The following is a 19,713-nucleotide window of genomic DNA, read 5'->3' as shown; positions in this document are numbered from 1 at the left end:
GCTAGAAAAAAGTGGGATAGACAGCTTCACCACCAGATGGATTCACAACTGGCTGATAAACTATACTCAATGAGTAGTCCTTAATGATCTAAGTCTACATGGAGAAAAGTAAGCAGTGAGGTACCACAAGGTTTCATCTTAGGCTCCCTACTCTTCGAAAGCTTCATAAATGACTTAGATTTATTTATTTTATTTATTTATTTATTCATTCATTCATTTGTCCAATACACCAGGGGTCCCCAACCACCGGGCCGCGGACCAGTACCGGGCCGCGGGGCATGTTGCACTGGTCCGTGGAGTCAGCAGCTGCCGGCCCTCATGCCGCCACCCCCTCCCTCCAGCGCTTCGCCTCCCGCCAGGCAAGAGGCCTCGGGAGGCAGGTTCTGCCGGCCACAGGATGATAGACAGAGGGGCGGGAAGGACCGAGAGGCTCAAGCCTCTTTTGGCTTCTGCCGCGGGGCGCTTTTGCGTTTTTGGCTGGGGGGAGGCAGGAGGGCCAGCCTGACCCCCTGTCTCCAGCGCTTAGCACCTGCTGGGCAAGAGGGCTTGGGAGGCAGGTTCTGCCGGCCACAGGGCGATGGCAGGAAAGAGGGGCGGGGAGGACCAGCACCCCCATGCTTAATCCCGCCCCCAACCACACCCCTTTCCGCCCCCACCGGGCCATAGAAAAATTGTCTTGCTGAAACTGGTCCCTGGTGGAAAAAACGTTGGGGACCACTGCAATACACAAATACATAGGAAGAAAAATAGACATGTGATAATATAAAAGAGGGTGAAAGTGAATTTAGAGGAGAGGATATATGAAAGGAAGAGAATATATAAGATAGGTGAAAGAAAGGAAAGACAATTGGACAGGGGACGAAAGGCACTCCAGTGCACTTATGTACGCCCCTTACTGGCCTCTTAGGAACCTGGAGAGGTCAACTTACCAAATTTGCAAATCATACTAAGCTGCCAGGAATAGCTAACAATCTAGAAGATAGGCTAAAGATCCAGATGATCTTGACAGACTTGAACAATGGGCCCTATCCAACAAAATGAATTACAATGTGGAGAAAAGCAAAGTTTTACATTTAGGCAGGAAAAATCAATGGTATGAGTACAGATTAGGTGAGACCTGGCTCAAAAACAGTAACTGTGACAGAGACCTTTGAATCTTAGTAGATGATCATTTGAATATCAGCCAGCAATTTGCAGCAGCAGCCAGGAAGACAATGCAATCCTAAATTGCATTAACAGAGTGATACAATCAAGATCAAGCTAAGTACTAATACCACTCTATAAAGCCTTAGTTAGTACTGCATCCAGTTTTGGTCACCACACTACAAAAGAGACTCTAGAAAAAGTGCAGAGGAGAGCAACCAGGATGATTAGGGGAATGGAGACTAAAGCATATGAAGAATGGTTACAGAAACTGAACATGGCTAGTTTAGTGAAGAGAAGAGAAGCTATTTTCCAAAGCACCTGGAGGCCAGACAAGGACTAATGGATGGAAGTTGACCAGAGAAAGATTCAACCTGGAAATAAGGAGAAACTTTCTGACACTGAGAGTGATCAGCCAATGGAACAGCTTGCCTGCGGAGGTTGTGAGAGCTCCAATACTTGAGACTTTCAAAGGAAGATTGGACTGCCATTTGTCCAAAATGGTGAAGGGTGTCCTGCTTGAGTGGGAGGGTTGGACTAGATGACCTGCAAGGTCCTTTCCAACTCTGTTAATCTGTTAAGTTATTGTCCTGAGGCAACAGGTAGTCTTCAACTTTATGAAGGTTCAGTGACCTTTTAAAGTTACGACATTGCCCAGAAAACGGAATTATGATTGGTCCTCACACAACCATTGAAGCATTATCACAGTCAAGTGCTTAGCAACCAGCATACATCTACAACAGTTGCAGCATCCCAGGGTCATGTGGTTGCCATTCTCAGGGGGTTTCTGACAAATAAAGTCAAAAGGATAAGACAAATTTGGAGGAAAAAAGCTAATAAAACCAGACATTTAACAATTGCGTCACTTAGCGATTAAAGTTCTGAACCCAATGAACCTAAGAAACCCTGTGTTCATGGGTCAAGAACTATATCTAATGAGTTGTAACATATGATCCTATTTTTGTTGCCCAAACATTAAAAAATAAAAATGAAGGGCGACAAAGAATTATTAAAACAGAAGAAATGTAATAACTCAAAGAAGGCAGGTTGTGCAAGGGAATCCACCAGCATTCCTGACTCTCAAAGCTGTTCTGAAAGAAAAAATGAGCGGAAATTCCTCCAAACCAATATTTGCACAGGACTGATCAACAGTTATTGGAAACATTTAGTTCCAATTATTGCTGTCCAGGGGCGGGGAGCACACTTGTTATTGAAAGCAAAGGTTCACTTTTTTTTTGCCAGATACAAATATGCAAAACTTTGGATAGTTTTCCTCTATTTATTTATGAACAGAACATTTTTGGTTCATTTAATTGGATTTTTTCTACCCAATTTTAAGGCATGTTTTCAGTGACAACAGCCAATGTCGGTTGGCGGGCCCCAGGGGAAGAGCCTTCTCTGTGGCGGCCCTGACTTTCTGGAACCAGCTCCCCCCAGAGATTAGAACTGCCCCTACCCTCCTTGCCTTTCGTAAACTCCTTAAAACCCACCTTTGTCATCAGGCATGGGGGAACTGAGATATCTCCCCCGGGCCTATACAATTTATGTATGGTATGATTGTATGTATGTCTGTTTAATAATGGGTTCTTTTAAATATTTTAAATAGCAAATTATTAGATTTGTCATGAACTGTTTTATTGTGTTGTGAGCTGCCCCGAGTCTACGGAGAGGGGCAGCATACAAATCTAATAAATAATAATAATAATAATAATAATAATAATAATAATAATAATAATAATAATAATATAATAATAATAATAATAATAATAATAATAATAATAATAATAATATAATTTGGTGTATAAGACACACCTCCCCCCCCCCTAAAAAGGGTGGAAATGTCAGTGTATCTTAGAACCAAATACAGCCATTTTGGCTTCCAAAGCCCCACCCCCATATCCCATTTTTGCAGAAAACGGGCCCATTTTTGCAAAAAAAAATATGGGGTGGACAGAGGGACTGGGAAGCCTGCATTGAGCTCCCGGGGACTGAGGGAAGGCAAAAAATGCCCCAATTTTTGTGGGGGGAAATGGGCAAAAAATGGCTCTTTTTGCAAAAATGGGGGCATTTTTTCCATCCCCCAGCACCCAGGAGCTTTCTGCAGGCTTCCTAGACCCTTTGCCCACCCCATTTTTTAAAAAAGGGGGCAAAAATGGCCCTTTTTTCTTTTTCAAAAACAGGTTTTCCCTTCTAATTACCCCATCTACCATGACTGGAGGAGGAATAATTCTGGGAGTTGAAGTCTACTATTCTTAAAGCTGTCAAATTTGAAGATTCCTGGGTTAGGAGTTAGGGGTGCAAGGGTCTTCAAACCTTGGCAAGTTTAAGACTTGTGGACTTCAACTCCCATTCCTGAGCTGGCATGACTGGAGGAGGAATTCTGGGAGTTGAAGTCCACAAGTTAAAGCTGTCAAGTTTGAAGTTTGTAAAAAGTGTACATGGTTGTAAAAAGTATTCTACTACGCTGATATTTTATTAAATAATACGTACACCATTCGGTTCAGAATTCTTTTTTTCTTTGTTTTCCTCCTCTAAAATCTAGGTGCGTCTTATATTCCAAAAAATATGGTGTGTGTATGTGTGTATATACACATTTATCAGCAAAAATATGTACATATTTTATACATATACATATTTTTGCTGATAAGTGAAAGGAAGGGAGCCTGTTATAGAGGCAACCTTTGCTTCCTCCCATATTTGGGGATGCCAGGGTTGTTTTAACAGAAAAATCAACCGTGTGTGTGTGTGTGCGCGCGCGCGCGTGTGTGTGTATGTGTGTGTGTAATATGTAATGCTGGCAAGAAATTCTGAGAATTACAATCCTCATATGTCTAAATACTATTTAATTGGGAAAGCCTATGTTAACCCATTTGTTTAACTGATCTGTTGCATCAGTCTTTATGATGAGGAAGGCTTTATCATGTTTGAAATATGAAACATGGGTGTGTGAAACAAGTAGGAGTTTACAAAACTCTAACTAAAAGTGATAACTTACGTGCTGATAATATGTCCAAATAAAACTGCTACTACTACTATTACTCTCTAAGTAGGAAAAAGTTGCTATATGAAATGTCCTCATATAAATCCTTCAATTTATAATTTTATGTATATAAAATAAGTATTTGTCAGGGAGGTTTACATCTGGTGTCTGTCAGAGCGTGATCATACCTCCTCTAACCTTCAGACAAATATGAACAGGTATAATAACAATTAGGTTTCAGAGAGTCAATGTATCTCCTCTTCCTTTTATCAATTAGCACTGGCTACAGTGGAAAACCTTGGTTTTACTACTGTAATACCTTCCATTAACAACTAGATCAGGGATCGGCAACTCATGGCTTCGGAATCACTTGCTCCTGCAAGATGATTACACAGATTAATTCATTTTCTTCTGTTAGAATTATTTCTTGGATAATGGCTTGGTTTAATGGATATGTTAAAGATAAGTGAAATAACATAGCTTCACATTAGACTGGAGAGTAGTGTTTAGTAGAATGCCACAGAGCTGTTCTGGGTCCTGTGATGTTCAATATTTGAGTTGAGGGTTGAGAAGATGGGTATTAAATATTCAGACAACACAAAATTAGGAGGAGTAGCTAACAGGTTAGTAAAGAAAGAGAGGATTCAAACTATTTCATCATGCTTGAGCAGTTGGTTAAAAAACAGGAATAATTTAAAGAGAAATGCAATGTCCTGTTTTTAAGGGGGGGAAATAAAATCAACACTATATGATTGGAACAAACTGACTTGATGATAGTTGATTCTATGTTAAAGAAATCTGAGTATACTTATGGAAAATTGGGTAAAAAGAGACAATTACTAAAAAGGAAAATACTAGTTTATAATGCATTGATACAATCAGAGTACCTGGAAAGATATTATTCTATTTATTTTATTTATTCATTTGTCCAATACACAAGTACATAGGAAGAAAAATAGACATGTAGTAATATATATAAGGGTAAAAGTGAAGTTAAAGGAGAGGATATATGAAAGAAAGAAAATATATATGATAAGTGAGAGAAAGGAAAGACAATTGGACAGGGGACGAAAGGCACACCAGTGCACTTATGTACGCCCCTTATTCTAATCTACCTTGGCCATGTCCCACTCAAAATTCTATGTTCATTTCTCGGAACGTCAGTCTAAAAAAGGCATTGACAAACTGGAGCATATTCAGGGTAATTCAGATGGTACAGGATATGGAAGCCAAGTTGTAAGAAAAACATTTATGTTTAGCCAACAGAAGAAAGGATGAGCAAATATAAGTGTCTTCAGATTTCTAAAAGTTTGTGGGTTGCCCAATAGGACAGAGAAATAGAGAAATAATTTCACATTAACTATTATAATTACTTTGCTGATGACAAGAACTGTCCCTCAGGGGTTCTCCTTCATTGGAGGACTTCAAACAAAAGCAAGATAGCTATCTTTTTGAAATGCAATAACAGAGCCTGCTTAAGCAGAATGGTAAATTCTGATGTTGTTTCCAACTCCATGATTCAGTGTATTCAATAATTGGCTTAATGATATGTTGAAAGTTCACATAACTCAACAGACAACTTTCCAGGAAACCTCAGAAATTATAAAAATTCCACTGTCTGGTATAGTTTTTTTGTGACAATTCATAAAACTGGTAACTTTTGCACTTTCCGTGAAATCTATTATGGGAGCTATGAAACCAACTCTTTGAATGCCCAAAATAAGGCAAAATTCTCAATACACATAACTGTGTCTATATAAGCATTAATTCATCCTAGCATAAACTGTAATCTTGGAATACCTTGGATTTATTAAGAATTTAAGTAGGCCTCCTGTAACAACTGATTTTTGGGATCCACAATTAAATTGTATGGCTTAAAGATAGTATGCTAAAATGACCGTAGTTAAAGTGTATTAACTATCAACTTTCCACCTTCTTTTCTTTCCTGATTTTGTCTTTGATTCCAACAAACCAATCAATATCTTTTTTTATGTTAAATGCTTACTAAATTATCTATTTTGATTGCTTCACATAGAATACAGAAAAATAAACACAGAGATTAACTGATGGTTGCCATAAATTCTATACAAATGTAAAACGAAATTTTATATATTCTTGCACCATCTGAGCCCATCTGTCTCTTTGGTTTCCTAGAAATCAGGGTGTTCTTGAGTAACCTTCTGTCTTAACTTAAACTTTGCAGATATATTATTCTCCTTCCACATTCACAAAACCCCATATATTTCATAATCCAGAAGGTTTTGGGGCAGTGATGGGCTATTGTATTATAGAAACATAGAAACATAGAAGTTTGATGGCAGAAAAAGACCTCATGGTCCATCTAGTCTGCCCTTATACTATTTTCTGTATTTTATCTTAGGATGGATATATGTTTATCCCAGGCATGTTTAAATTCAGTTACTGTGGATTTATCTACCATGTCTGCTGGAAGTTTGTTCCAAGGATCTACTACTCTTTCAGTAAAATAATATTTTCTCATGTAGCTTTTGATCTTTCCCCCAACTTTGTATTGTATTACTGTTATGCTGTGAGTCACCCCGAGTCTTCGGAGAAGGGCAGCATACAAATCTAATAAACTATAACTAAACTATAACTATGAGCCGGAACGCTAAATTGTGCTCGCTGCCACAGCTCGTAAGTTCTTGCGGGACCAGCGCGATTTTGCTGCTGCACCTAATGAAGGTAGCAAAATTGCACCCGTGTTTCAGCAAGGTTTTACTTGAGGCTCCCGGTGCAATTTTGCTACCTTCACAGGTGCAGCAGCAAAATTGCGCTGGTCCCACAAGAACTTACGAGCCGTGGCAGCGAGCACAATATAACGTTCCGGCACGTAGCCCATCACTGCCCCCAAACCTCCTGGATTATGAAATATATGGGTTTTTGTGTATGTGGAAGGAGAATAATATATCTGCAAAGTTTAAGTTAAGTCAGAAGGTTACTCAAGAACACCCTGATTTTACCTGCGGCTCCATGCGCAATTTTGCTACTTCCACAGGTGTAGCAGTAAATTGCACTGGTCCCACAAGAACTTACGAGCCGCGGCAGCGAGCTCAATTTAGCGTTCCGGCTCGTAGCCCACTGCTGTTTTGGGGTATTTCTGTCATTTTTATTCTTGCACTATTCATCACTTTTTAAATTCTCCTTTCTACTCTCCTCACACCTACAGTGCAGACATACAGAGAAAAAGTATTCCTTATTAGTGAAGCTGTCTCTTTAACTTATTTAAAATTTTTAACTTCCTTTTACTTTAGAATGGGACAACTCACCTCGGCCAACTTGCCATAGCCAACTCACTGCTGCCAATTCACTATGGCCAACTCACCGTGCCCAGTGCGCCATAGCCAACTCGCCATGGAACAATTCAACAATATTAATTATTTTAAATAATGAATCAATTTTAATTTTCACCATACACATTTTCATTTTGTCTCTCCTTTTGCATCCTTTCTTTAATGATTCTATTTCACCCTATCTTCAATGTTATATAACTTTTGTCCTGTAGCAAGTTGTTCTGTGGCAAGTTGACCATAGCAAGTTGGCTACAGTGAGTTGACTGCAGTGACGAGTTGTCCGACACCAGGATTCCAGAATTCCTGAGCCAATCATGCTAGTTCAGGAATTCTGGGAGTTGAAGTCCACATGTTATAGATGAGCCAACTTTGCCTAGACCCCTTTTACTTTCCTATCTTCCACTGGCTTCAAAAATAGTTATTAATTTTCAGTGGCTTGTATTGTGCATGTCAACCTAAATAGATATGAGCTAACATAATACAGCAGTTGAAACAGACTGGCATGGTGGTAACCTTCAGTTACAGAGGACTGATGAGGACTTATCAACAACAACAACATTATCATTGTTATGTCCAGAAGATTCTGTAATGTTCTGTTACTGGGGAAAAGTTAAAACCATTAAGTTGTTAAGCAGAATAAGCTGTATGTATTACTAGTTGTTTACCTGATCCTCATTGGCTGCCACGGTTTGGCGCCAAGCTTGTAGCGCTGTCAAGCGTCTCTTGTTGCCGGGGTAGAAAGTATAAAAGGAAGAGTGCCACCGGTGTTACGTGCTCTTCTGCTCTAGCTCACGTACGAGTGAAAGTGTATCCGCGTATAGTTAGACGCCTGTGGGAAATAAAGATTTTAAGATTAGACATTGTGTCCACAGCATATAACCCCTAACACATCAACTAATAGAAGCCCAGCTGAGCTGCTTATGGGAAGGAGGTTGAGATCCCCTCTGGATAGATTACACCCATCTTACATTAATGTGAAACCTGATTGTGTAACATCCCCTGAACAGTCAGTGTCTGCAGGTCAAAATGTCTTTGTAAAAAAATTTGATAGAGGCAACCAGTGGGAGACTGGGATGGTGACTGAGAAGACAGGTCCTAAAACATATATGATTTTATTAAGTGATGGACGCCTCTGGAAGAGGCATATAGACCATATAAGGGGGAGACTGGGAACAGCCAGTCTTAGAGAGGAGCTGACCAGATCAAATAATGGGATTTCTAATCCTTCACTCCCCACAGGGAGTTATTTCCGACCCAGCCGTGGTCAAGAACAAATTGATTGGGACTTACCGGGGTTCAATGACCACTCCAGCGCTGCGTCAGCTCTGGCCAGCTCGAGCCGTGGAAGTTCTGCACCTGCGGTACAAGAGGAGCCGTTGTCCTCTGTGGATGTCCAAGTCCTAAACGAGCCACGCCGGTCAGAACGTACTCCGAGAAAGCCTGCCAGGCTCGAGGACTTTATCACTTGTTTGTCTGAATGACCCTACAAAACAATCCAAAAGGGGAAGGAGTGTTATGTCCAGAAGATTCTGTAATATTCTGTTACTGGAGAAAAGTTAAAACCATTAAGTTGTTAAGCAGAATAAGCTGTATGTATTACTAGTTGTTTACCTGATCCTCATTGGCTGCCGCAGTTTGGCGCCAAGCTTGTAGCGCTGTCAAGCGTCTCTTGTTGCCGGGGTAGAAAGTATAAAAGGAAGAGTGCCACCGGTGTTACGCGCTCTTCTGCTCTAGCTCGCGTACGAGTGAAAGTGTATCCGCGTATAGTTAGACGCCTGTGGGAAATAAAGATTTTAAGATTAGACATCGTGTCCCAGTCTATTTCAATCATCATCTATATAATCTTGTTTGTTTTTATGTATGTTTGGTTTTATAATAAGGTTTTTTTTAGTTGTTTAGAATTGGATTGTTACATGCTGTTTTTTGTTACTGTTGTTAGCCGCCCCGAGTCTGCGGAGAGGGGTGGCATACAAATCCAATAAATAAATAAATAAATAAATGAATGAATGAATGAATGAATGAATGAATGAATGAATGAATGAATGAATGAATAAACAAACAAACAAACAAACAAACAAACAAATAAATAAATAATCTTGAAAAGAATTTATAAAGAAAAAATATATAACATTTTCCTTTACCTGGTCTAGAATGATTTCAAAATATTGTGTGCTGAGAGCCATAGTTAGGACCCACTTCTCTATAACCCAAAACAAGGGCTCTATAAGTCCATCATTTTTATTACTCTGGTTATGCCCACATGATTGATTTAATTCAATTTTATCCGATGATATAAGCCATATACTAATCCCATAGTTAGAGTCCAAATAAGTTAAAATTCTTAACATTTTGTAAGTAACAACTAAACTGGTATGTGCTGAATAACAGAAAACATGCCTTTAGTTATTGAGAGATCTAAATGTTCTGGTTAAAATAACAAGCTATTTCCAGCTTAAAGGAGTAGGAGGGGAAAGAAAAATAATATTGGGGGGAAATGGAAATGGTTTACTTTTAAAAAAAATAATAAGGTAGTCTCCAGAGAATCTCAGTGTTTATCTGGGTATTAAGCCCCAGACCAAACATTATTATCCTGCATTTCCTGGATATTTTGTGATAAAATTATGAAATACAATCAATGGATAATTTAAAAATTGAGATGAAAATATTGATTTTAAGAAGAAAAACTAAATAGTGAGCCTTCAAAAGCAGTTTATATTCAAGAAATATTTAGCTCCAATCTATAACATAAATCTTAAGTAGAGTAACTTTCTTGTAATTGTTACAGAACTGAGGCAGTGGAGATAGACTCCCACTCAAGATGACAGTAGAGTGACATCTCTTTAAAGAGCTCCTGATTTACTATTCATTTTAATTCTTTTATGTAGTTTTAATAAAGTACTTTTAGTATTTCTCCTGAGGTTTTTTTCAGTTCCTTATTCACCCTTTCATTTTTATTTTTAATTCTTTGTAATTAGAAATAAGATTTCCTGGTATCCTAGATTGTTCTACATAATTTCAAATGCTGAGGATGGAAAATTAAATACCAGGAACAAACAAGAGCCTCAAAACAAAGCTAGAAGGAAAGCCTGAGCATGAAATTCAGCAGAGGAAATCCCAAACAAGATGAGATTGTGATGATTTCTAGCAACCAAAAATAGAGGACTTATTCCTGCTTAAGAACACTGCATGAAAATCTTCTTCCCCTCTTGTAATCTTCATGAATCATTCTTATTCCTCATTAGACTAGGAAGTGGATTATTGCCCTTCCTCTAAAGAAGTAATTCTGATAGCAGATGGAGAGGAGGAGGATGCTTAGACCAGGAGTAATTTGAAAGGAGACTTGGATTTGATTGCTAAGAATTGCCTTTTAACAGTTCAAACAGTTGTTTCTATATTCAATCAACTTCTGGATACTGATAAAAATAGATGAGTTAAAGACTTCAATTAGAAAACTATTGAAGCTATTTGACAGAATCAAACCACAAATGCTATATTTCAAAACTGACCTCAATGGACTGTACAAAAGTTTCCAGTTAAAGGAGCCACTGAGGAGGAACTAACTTTGCAGAGACACAGGATGTTGCTTTAAGTTGTTGATACTCCTTTGCATGAAGGTAGATGATGCAACAGATAGGCAATATATGCCCCCTTTCACAACTTTTTCATTGTAAAATATACTCTAATGAATTTACAGAAAACTTCTTACCAGACATGGATCTAAAAGGATAATGCTCACTTTTAGGCAGTTTCTTTTTTTCATGGATGTTTTTCAAACTTAATAACTTTTTAAGAAGGTTTGCATTCTGCCATTCTTGTTATAGCAGCTGTATGCAACCCTTGCTAAATTCTGGGTAGGGAGCCTAGTCAGAGAGGCAGAGGGACAGATGTTCTAAAGCTTCTAATCACAACATCCATTATCTGTAAAATCTGTAAAAAAAAAAATCCATCAGGATTAGAAGAAGAGAAAGAGAAAGAAATGCCCAAGATTTAATTAAAGGAAAGATAGCTGTTTAAAATGATTTTGGGGGGAGATGAAGGAGTTTTAACTCAACAATTTGCCATCTTTCCCTGTAGGAATGACAATTGATTTTAAGCAAGCTTGAAAAGGTTTGACTTACTGTTGCAATCAGCCAATGCTGCAAATTGAGTCTCTTTCTACCTTATTTCTGCTTTGCTGTGGAAATGCTGCTAAATCCTGTTTCTAAAAGTAGAAAATAAAGGCATTCCATTCCAAAATAAAACTATATCAAAGAAAAGAAAATCCAATAGGTCAATGAGTCACCTAATTATTTGGAAGATAAGTCTTTAGTTGATGACCTATTGCAACTGGCTTCCAAGGTTCAGTCTAAACCAGATGTCAGCAACTCATGGCTCCCAAGCTGCATGGGACACTCTGACCCCTCTCCTGCGGCCAATAAAATTTTATTCTATTCTATTCTATGATCAACCTGTTTCAATTGGTGCTGATCCATGAGCGCTGCCATATTTATTTATTTATTTATTCATTCATTCATTCATTCATTTATTTTAAATTTTCTTCTGAGCATGCACAGAAGTCAATTTTCCCCGCACTATGCATACGGTCTCCATCTTGTTTTCATTTCTTTACATTTTGGTAATGTGCACACATGTGCTTGGCTCAGGGAGAAGGAAATTGCCAGAGAGGTAAGTTAGAACCCACCCCTGCACCTAGCCATTCAAAATTGCAAGCCAACTCTAGCCCCAGAAATCTTGATTTGGGCAGTTTTCTGCTGTAAGCCCTCAGTCTGATCCTATTTTCCTCAAGCCAAGCAATTAGAAAATGAGAGAAAAGCTAGATTTTATCATGGCTGTGTAGGAAGCATTGCCAATATTGTTTCAGCCTCAGAAAGAAATCAGCTGTCTGAATATTTATCTTCTACTCACCATCCCAAATCCAGAAAAAAATTGTTTTGGAGAGACCCATGTAAATTGTACCTTAGAATGTAAGGTGGTTGGGGAGAATTTGCTGGCAGTGATTTGGTGAAATTCCTTTATGAATTTGAGATAATTGCTTTGCAAGAAACTCTGCTAATAGGAGAGAAGGACCCAGAACAACTCCCTGTTCTTCAATGTTTGTATACTGCTGTGCAAAAATTAAAGAAAAAAAGGTTGAGCATCATTTCTCAATTCTTATTATGGAACAATTGCAATGGCAGGTGAGAAATAATGTAACAAGGGTAATCTGCATAATACTGGCAGTGAAAAGCAGTTATAAAAATGTTGAGCTTATTTATATTCTCATAAACACATCTGCTTATTACAGTTCTGACTATTGGATACATTCAGAAATAATACTGGAAGAAATAATCATTTGGCATATCCAAGCAATAATTATTGGTAATTTTAAATGATACACTTGGCCAATCTTTTCATGTTTTCATTCAATATAGTAGTCCCCCAATGAATGTTTTAACAATCGGCCATATTGGTTTTCAAGTGATAACAAAAAATAATATAGTTGATGTATACTTGGTGTCACTGATTTTTAAATGTAAGTTTCATAATCTGGAAAGCAAGGATAATAAGTACATGGATCCAGAAAACTTCCAGTGAGGCTGTGTGAGCAGTGTGTTGGATCTTATTTGTATTGTATTGAAAAATAAAACCACTCTCTTCTTAGAGGTCATTGTCTAACTTACAGGAGAAAGTGATGATTAGCCAGTGGGTGTAGAAATTCCTAGGTTGTTCACACTAAAGATCATATAACTTGGCTGATAGTTGGGTCAGAATAAAATTCTGAATAAATCCCGAGGTGGATCAGAATAAAAGGTTATAATAGTCCATAGTAGATCATGAGTGAATACTGAATAGCCCAAATCAAAGTTTAGTCCTAACAATTCACCCACATCTGACTGGCAGTCATTCTCCAATGCATTCACAAAAATGTACCTAATAACTAAGCTAATAACTTCAAAAGTTTGTCTACGGGTATCTATACATGGTTTGACAATGAATGTTTGATGAAAAAGAAATTAAAGGCAGCTATGAGACTTGCTCAGCGGCATTCCTCCATATTTATTCAAAGTTAAGATGCTATCTCTAAGAAAAGAATATAGGAAACTCATGAAATGAAAGAGGACAGCAATTTGAGATGTCAGCAAAATGATTAAAAATGTGATATTTTTGGCATTGATTCCTGAAAGGTGATTTGCATTCAGCACACCTGTCTCTGCTGAGGATTTGGGTAACTATTATCACACCTTATTTGCTTTCTCAGAAGCAGCTTGGGAACAGTTCTTAAGCAATGATTTACGGAAGACTCACCCTTCTGGCATCAGTAATAGAAATCAAGATGAAATCTCTTTCATAAAGGATTTGAAAAGCAATAAAACCCTTGGTGTTTTCTACCAGTCAAGCTACTCAAAAAATACCCCATATGGTGGGCCCTTCCTTTGGTAGATTTATTCAAACATAACTAATACTTCATGTATCCCAATGCATGAGTGCAAAATAACCATACTAGTTTCTATATACAAAAGGGTGAAAGGATAAAAAGGACTGTAGCTATTAGACCCCATTAGTCTAATAGTGTCTAAAATGTAGACCAGATTCCTTTTGAATCAAATTATGAGTTGGGTAGCTGGAAAGTACACTCTTGCCAAATAAGATGGCTTTTGACAGAGGTGATCCACTATCAATGATTGCTTTCTCTTGAAACATCTTACTATAAAATGTATCATTAAATGGGATCTTTTTGATATATTTATAAACCTTAATGCAACATTTGGCATAGTAAATAAAGAAACATTATGGAGGAAATTGATTGTCCTCAATATGGAATCCAGACTGTTGGATCAAAGCCCTTTACACCCGTAGTTGCTTGAAAGTACAGTTTGGGATTAATGGAGTTATGACAAGTTGAGCAATACAAAGGGACAAGTCAAGAATATATACTTGCACAACTGCTATTCAGTCTACACATTAACAACCTACAAGTACTAATGAAGGATCCTGAATTACACATACCTAAGGCATTAGCAGACATTACAACCTGTTGTTGGATGCTAACAATATGGTTTTACTATTGTATTTGCAAGTGAGTTGTGTAGCACCTGAGAAGTAACCTGGATATGTATAAAAAGTCCTCAGTTGCTACAGTTAAAGCCAAATTCGGAATTTATACAATTTGTTATTTGTGTAATAAATAGCAATATTTAATATTTGGAGCATATTTATTTGAGGAAAACAATATTCTGCTACACGATTTTAAAAACTAGTAGCTTCATTATTAGTATTTCAGACATTAAAAAAAATTGTGTCATCTTAAAAAGTATGAGATTTAATTATATTCTTCCAGGTTTGGTCTCTCAGTATTCTGAAATTGTGAAATTCATAAATGTATAGGAAATGTTTTTCTGTTTATTTATTTAATCTATTTAATCTAATCCATTTATGGCTGCCCATCTTGTGAATGTGACCCTATGCGGCTCAATAGAACAATAGAATAACAGCTATTAACAAACACTAAAAAACCCTACAATGGTCACCATGGAAAAATCTACAAATGAAACAATTGACAAAGACCCTGGTCTTCTATGCTTTATGAAGGGCCAACAAGGTTGTGACTATGAGAGAAAAGCACTGCTGAAAATTCTGAACTTTCCTCCTGCCCTCCCCCCATTTATTATTAGTATTTACCAACAGAGAAGCACTGGAACATTTTAAGGAAAGAATGATTTAACTACCTTTTGTAGATTGCAAAAAAAGAAAAAAGATCATTGCATGCAGAGCTCTCATTTCACAACATTCTGAAAAGCCTTTTTCAATTTCTGTTCCTTGGATGTCAGAACCATTTTCAAAGAACACCTGGTATTTATTTTCAAAACGATTACAGTACATATTACAGGCACAGAAACTGACAGATTATGCAAGTTTGTAATGTTATGCAATTACCGTGTCTTGGTAAGACTAATAAAAATCAATGTGCTTATTTATTATCTATTTATTATTTAGATTTGTATGCCGCCCCTCTCCGCAGACTCGGGGTGGCTCACAGCAAGATACAGCAAATCATGACAAATCCAAATAAATTTAAAAGATTTAAAAAGATTTAAAAAGAACCCCATTTACAAACAAACACACACACAAACATACCATGCATAAATTGAACATGCCTGGGGGAGGTGTTTCAGTTCTCCCATGCCTGATGGCAAAGGTGGGTTTTAAGGAGTTTATGGCTTATGTTGTGTCCATGCTTCTGATCTGTGTAATGCTTTAAAAAATGTCTTTAAATTTTTTTGCCCATGCTTTTGCAGCAATATAATTACCTACACCACCCCATTCATACCAGTTTGTTAGTTAAATATCATAAATTTGAGCTCAGCTCCTGGTGACTTTATAGACAAATGCACACCATCTTAATCAATTTCTCTAATAACCTGTAATTCTTCCAAGGGCAATGTAATTGATTTTTGATTCCACCAATCCACCTTTTCCATTTTCTTTCTCTTTTAACCTTTCTCAACTTGCCACACAGTCATTTTTCCTAGACTGTCCTGCCCAAAATATATAAATTTGTTCTTGCTGATCACCTCAGGGGAGTAATCCAATGGTGAAATCTAGCCTTAGATTTGCAGATACTTAAAAATATGGAGAGGATTGCCCAGTCTACTAATATTCCACAATTAGGCTCTTTTTTTCAGCTTCTGAAACATTCAAATTCAAGATGAAGTATACACACTCTTTTTATCTCCCACAGGTTCTTAAGCAAGAGTGACATAGAAACCCATTGATTTTTTTCCCAGTTAAACAGTTCCATTTTATTTTCTAACCAGATGAGGCCAATATTTCCATAGGAAATTAATAAGTAATTAATAGGTAATTGATATAATTCCGCAGAAGGGATCTATTCTGAAAATGGGAACTGGAATGATATATTGATTACAAAATAGCTTCAACATGGACTAGCAGAGATCTCATTATTGAAATATGTTTAATTTACATAGGGACTTCATAGGCATGATTATATTTTAAATATCATTTTCAGTGAGAGTTTTGAAACAAACTGTTATGTTTACGGTAGATTGAATCCCATATATGCTTACTTACAGTATATCTGAACAGATTTGTGTATGAGTGTTTTATGTAGGATTCCTAAGGGTCTCAGGAACTCAATTGTACTTGATACTGTGGTTCTCCCTTTAATTCCCAATTTTTTTAAAAAAAGGTTTTAAAATGTCAAGGCAATAATAATATTTACAATTTATAGCCAATTGATACAGACTTAAAGTTAATTCCTCCAAACTCGATTGCAGAAAATTCAGCAACAGAGAGGTCCATGCAGTGGTGAAATCTAATAATTTTCCCTATTGTTACGTGGGCATGTGACTGGGTGGATGTGGCTTTGTGGTCATTGTCATGTGACCAGGTGAGCTCAAAAACTAACTTTCACACTTCACACACAAACAATACAAAAGTCACACAACTGACTCACATACAACTGACTCACACAGAATGCAGAAGCAGCTGGATTTCACACAAAATGGCCTCTACAACAAAGCAAGAACTTCACAGAGTCATGAATAGGTAGTTTTAAATAATAATAATAATAATAATAATAATAATAATAATAATAATAATAATAATAATAATACTGTGGGACTTCAGACTGACCGAATTCTGAAGCATAACACACCAGACATTGTGATCGTGGGGGAAAAGAAAGTATGGATCATCAACATCGCAATCCCAGGAGACAGCAGAATTGAGGAGAAGCAGCTATCGAGCTGCAACGACTCTGGCATAAGCCCGTGAAAGTGGTCCCAGTGGTACTTGGCACGCTGGGCGCAGTACCAAAGGATCTCAGCGGACATTTGAAAACCATCGGAATTGACAAAATCTCCATCTGTCAATTGCAAAAGGCCACTTTACTGGGATCGGCAAACATAATTCACTGCTACATCACGCAGTCCTAGGTGCTTGGGAAGCGCCCGACTGGTGATGAAATACGAAATCCAGCATAGTGATCTCATTTGCTGTGTTGTACTGACATAATAATAATAATAATAATAATAATAATAATAATAATAATAATAATAATTTCCCATGATTCCCCTCTCAGCTGATTGTCAAATAGGTAGTAAAATTCCTTTTAAAAAGAAAAAAATGTTCATCAGCTTTGACAATTAACCATGCCGCATGATCGTGGAAAACTTTTTAAAAGCATTTTTACTACCTGTTCAGAGAAGTATTTGTCACTAATGGTTCACGTGAACCAGCCCGAACCAGTAGTATTTCATCCCTAGGTCAGTGCCTGGAATGCACTACCGGACACTGTGGTTTCACCCCCAAATCCCCAAAATTTTAACCATAGACTATCTACTCTTGATCTCACCCCAATCCTAAGAGGTCTTTAAGGGGCGTGCATAAGTGCACCAGTATGTCTATCTTCCCTGTCATAATATTATTGTCATAATAATATTCCCTTTTATTCATATTCATTTCATGTATTTAAATTATGTTTATACTTATATATATTATTTAATATGCATTTGACTAAACAAACAAATAAATATTGGAAGCCCTATTCTATTCAAAAGCAAGTGCCACTGCTTTTGAAACTATTTTCTAATAAAACATCTAGATTTCCATTCAGACCCAGCCAATGACTATTTAACATTCCTGGCAATTCATTTGCATTTGATCTCTTGTGCCTGTTTAATTTTACATAAACAATTCTGGTTTTGTTTTTTATGTTATTAAAATCTCTGATCTTATAACAAAAATGAAAGCTAACATGAGCATACATTTCCAAAGTGGGAAACTACTTAAAATGTAATTGTTGATTTTAGCAGAATCACTATAATACATTCCATATTTTAGTCTTTGTTCGTTTAAGCAATTACTGTTCATTACTACCTATGACATTTTGTATGTTTATTTGAAAAAATTTAGCAAAGCTTGTTTTTGCCTCGGGAGTTGCCAAGCTCACAAGCAGACAGAGTGGGAAGGGGAAATGTTGCAGCCCTGTTGGCAAGGATTTGTTTTTTTGGATTTTCCAAGAACATAATTGTGCAGTCTCTAGCCACTCCCTCAGATGCTGCTGGGAAAAACAGAGGAGTTTAACTCTCTGTTCCTGGAAGTCAGTGAAGCTTATTATATCAGGAAACAGTCATTCTCAGTAGCTAGAAGCTGCTGAATGGAAAAGATTAGTCGTTCAGCCCTCTCTCCTCTACCGTCCTTTCTCCAGTTTTTCTGATGTTTATCTGTCTGCCCTGGAACTAAAAAGCATGGAAATTGTTTGTTAACTGCTACGTTGTTGATGGAACAACAGTCTCTTTGACATAGTTATCATGAAACAGGATTTTTGTTCAAAATCGTACAAAGCTCTCTCCTAAAGCTCATATATTAAGTAGAACCTTATGGAGTGCCTGGTTTGGTTTTTTTAAACATGTTCTTCATATTTTTCAATGACGAGCTCAGAGTTCTTTTGGCCATTCTTAGATGATTGGCATACATAATGCCATTCTTATATTGTTAAGAATTGAGATCTACCATATTGTAGAGTGGGCTTCAGTAGGCAAGAAGCAGACCAGCACAGATATAACAGCATTTATTGAATCAGAATTGGAACTGAGAAACTGCAGGCAATTCCCTGTAATTTATACTCTGGGCCCGCAGGGTCTTAAACAATCATAATACTTGAAAAAACTCACCAAAATATGAATGTTCTAAATTTCCCTACAAAATAGTTGGAGTAAACAGTTTGCTTTTTACTAAGTCTGCACTTCTATTTCTACTAGTTTTTTCTCATCATTCTTATCATCCTTTTCCTCCCACTTAGGACTGTATGACTGTAACTTGTTGCTTGTATCCTTAAGATTTTTTATTAATATTGTTTCTTCATTGCTTATTTGATCCCTATGACAATCATTAAGTGTTGTACCACATGATTTTCTTTTATGTACATTGAGAGCATATGCACCAAGACAAATTCCTTGTGTGTCCAATCACACTTGGCCAGTAAAGAATTCTCTTCTATTCTATTGTTAGGGTCATCTAAAGGTTAGTTTCATTTTAGCAAGTCTAACGCAACTATATATATTCAATACATAACATCCCTCCCCGCTAGGATAGTTCTTAACCTCAGTCTGTTCAATATTCATAGTCGTTGAGATAGGCTGGGGGCCCACAGATCTTGGTGGACTGCCACAATGTTACTGGAGAGTCCTGTACTGGAGAGTCTTGGTGGCCGTTTTGGTCACCTGTGACTGGTGGCGATTCTAAGGCCCTTGGTACTTCCGTTTCTCCAGAGGCAGT

General features: G+C 37.3%; 1 long non-coding RNA gene across 2 annotated transcripts in view; it reads right to left on the bottom strand.

Moving 5' to 3' along the window:
* The window catches only part of LOC139160630 (uncharacterized), a 57,816-nt gene that overhangs the window by 21,114 nt on the left and 16,989 nt on the right, over window positions 1-19,713 (bottom strand). For both annotated transcript variants that reach the window (XR_011557978.1, XR_011557980.1), the window contains 3 exons: window positions 9,046-9,209; window positions 8,725-8,917; window positions 8,100-8,263 (listed from right to left, as the gene is read on the bottom strand). This is a non-coding gene — a long non-coding RNA (uncharacterized lncRNA). The remainder of the gene's footprint in view (window positions 1-8,099; window positions 8,264-8,724; window positions 8,918-9,045; window positions 9,210-19,713) is intronic.

Source organism: Erythrolamprus reginae, chromosome 2, assembly GCF_031021105.1.
Source record: "Erythrolamprus reginae isolate rEryReg1 chromosome 2, rEryReg1.hap1, whole genome shotgun sequence".
NCBI classification, from domain to species: domain Eukaryota; kingdom Metazoa; phylum Chordata; class Lepidosauria; order Squamata; family Dipsadidae; genus Erythrolamprus; species Erythrolamprus reginae.
Note: the sequence above shows the minus strand (reverse complement) of the source record. Positions and strands in the feature narration are given on the sequence as shown.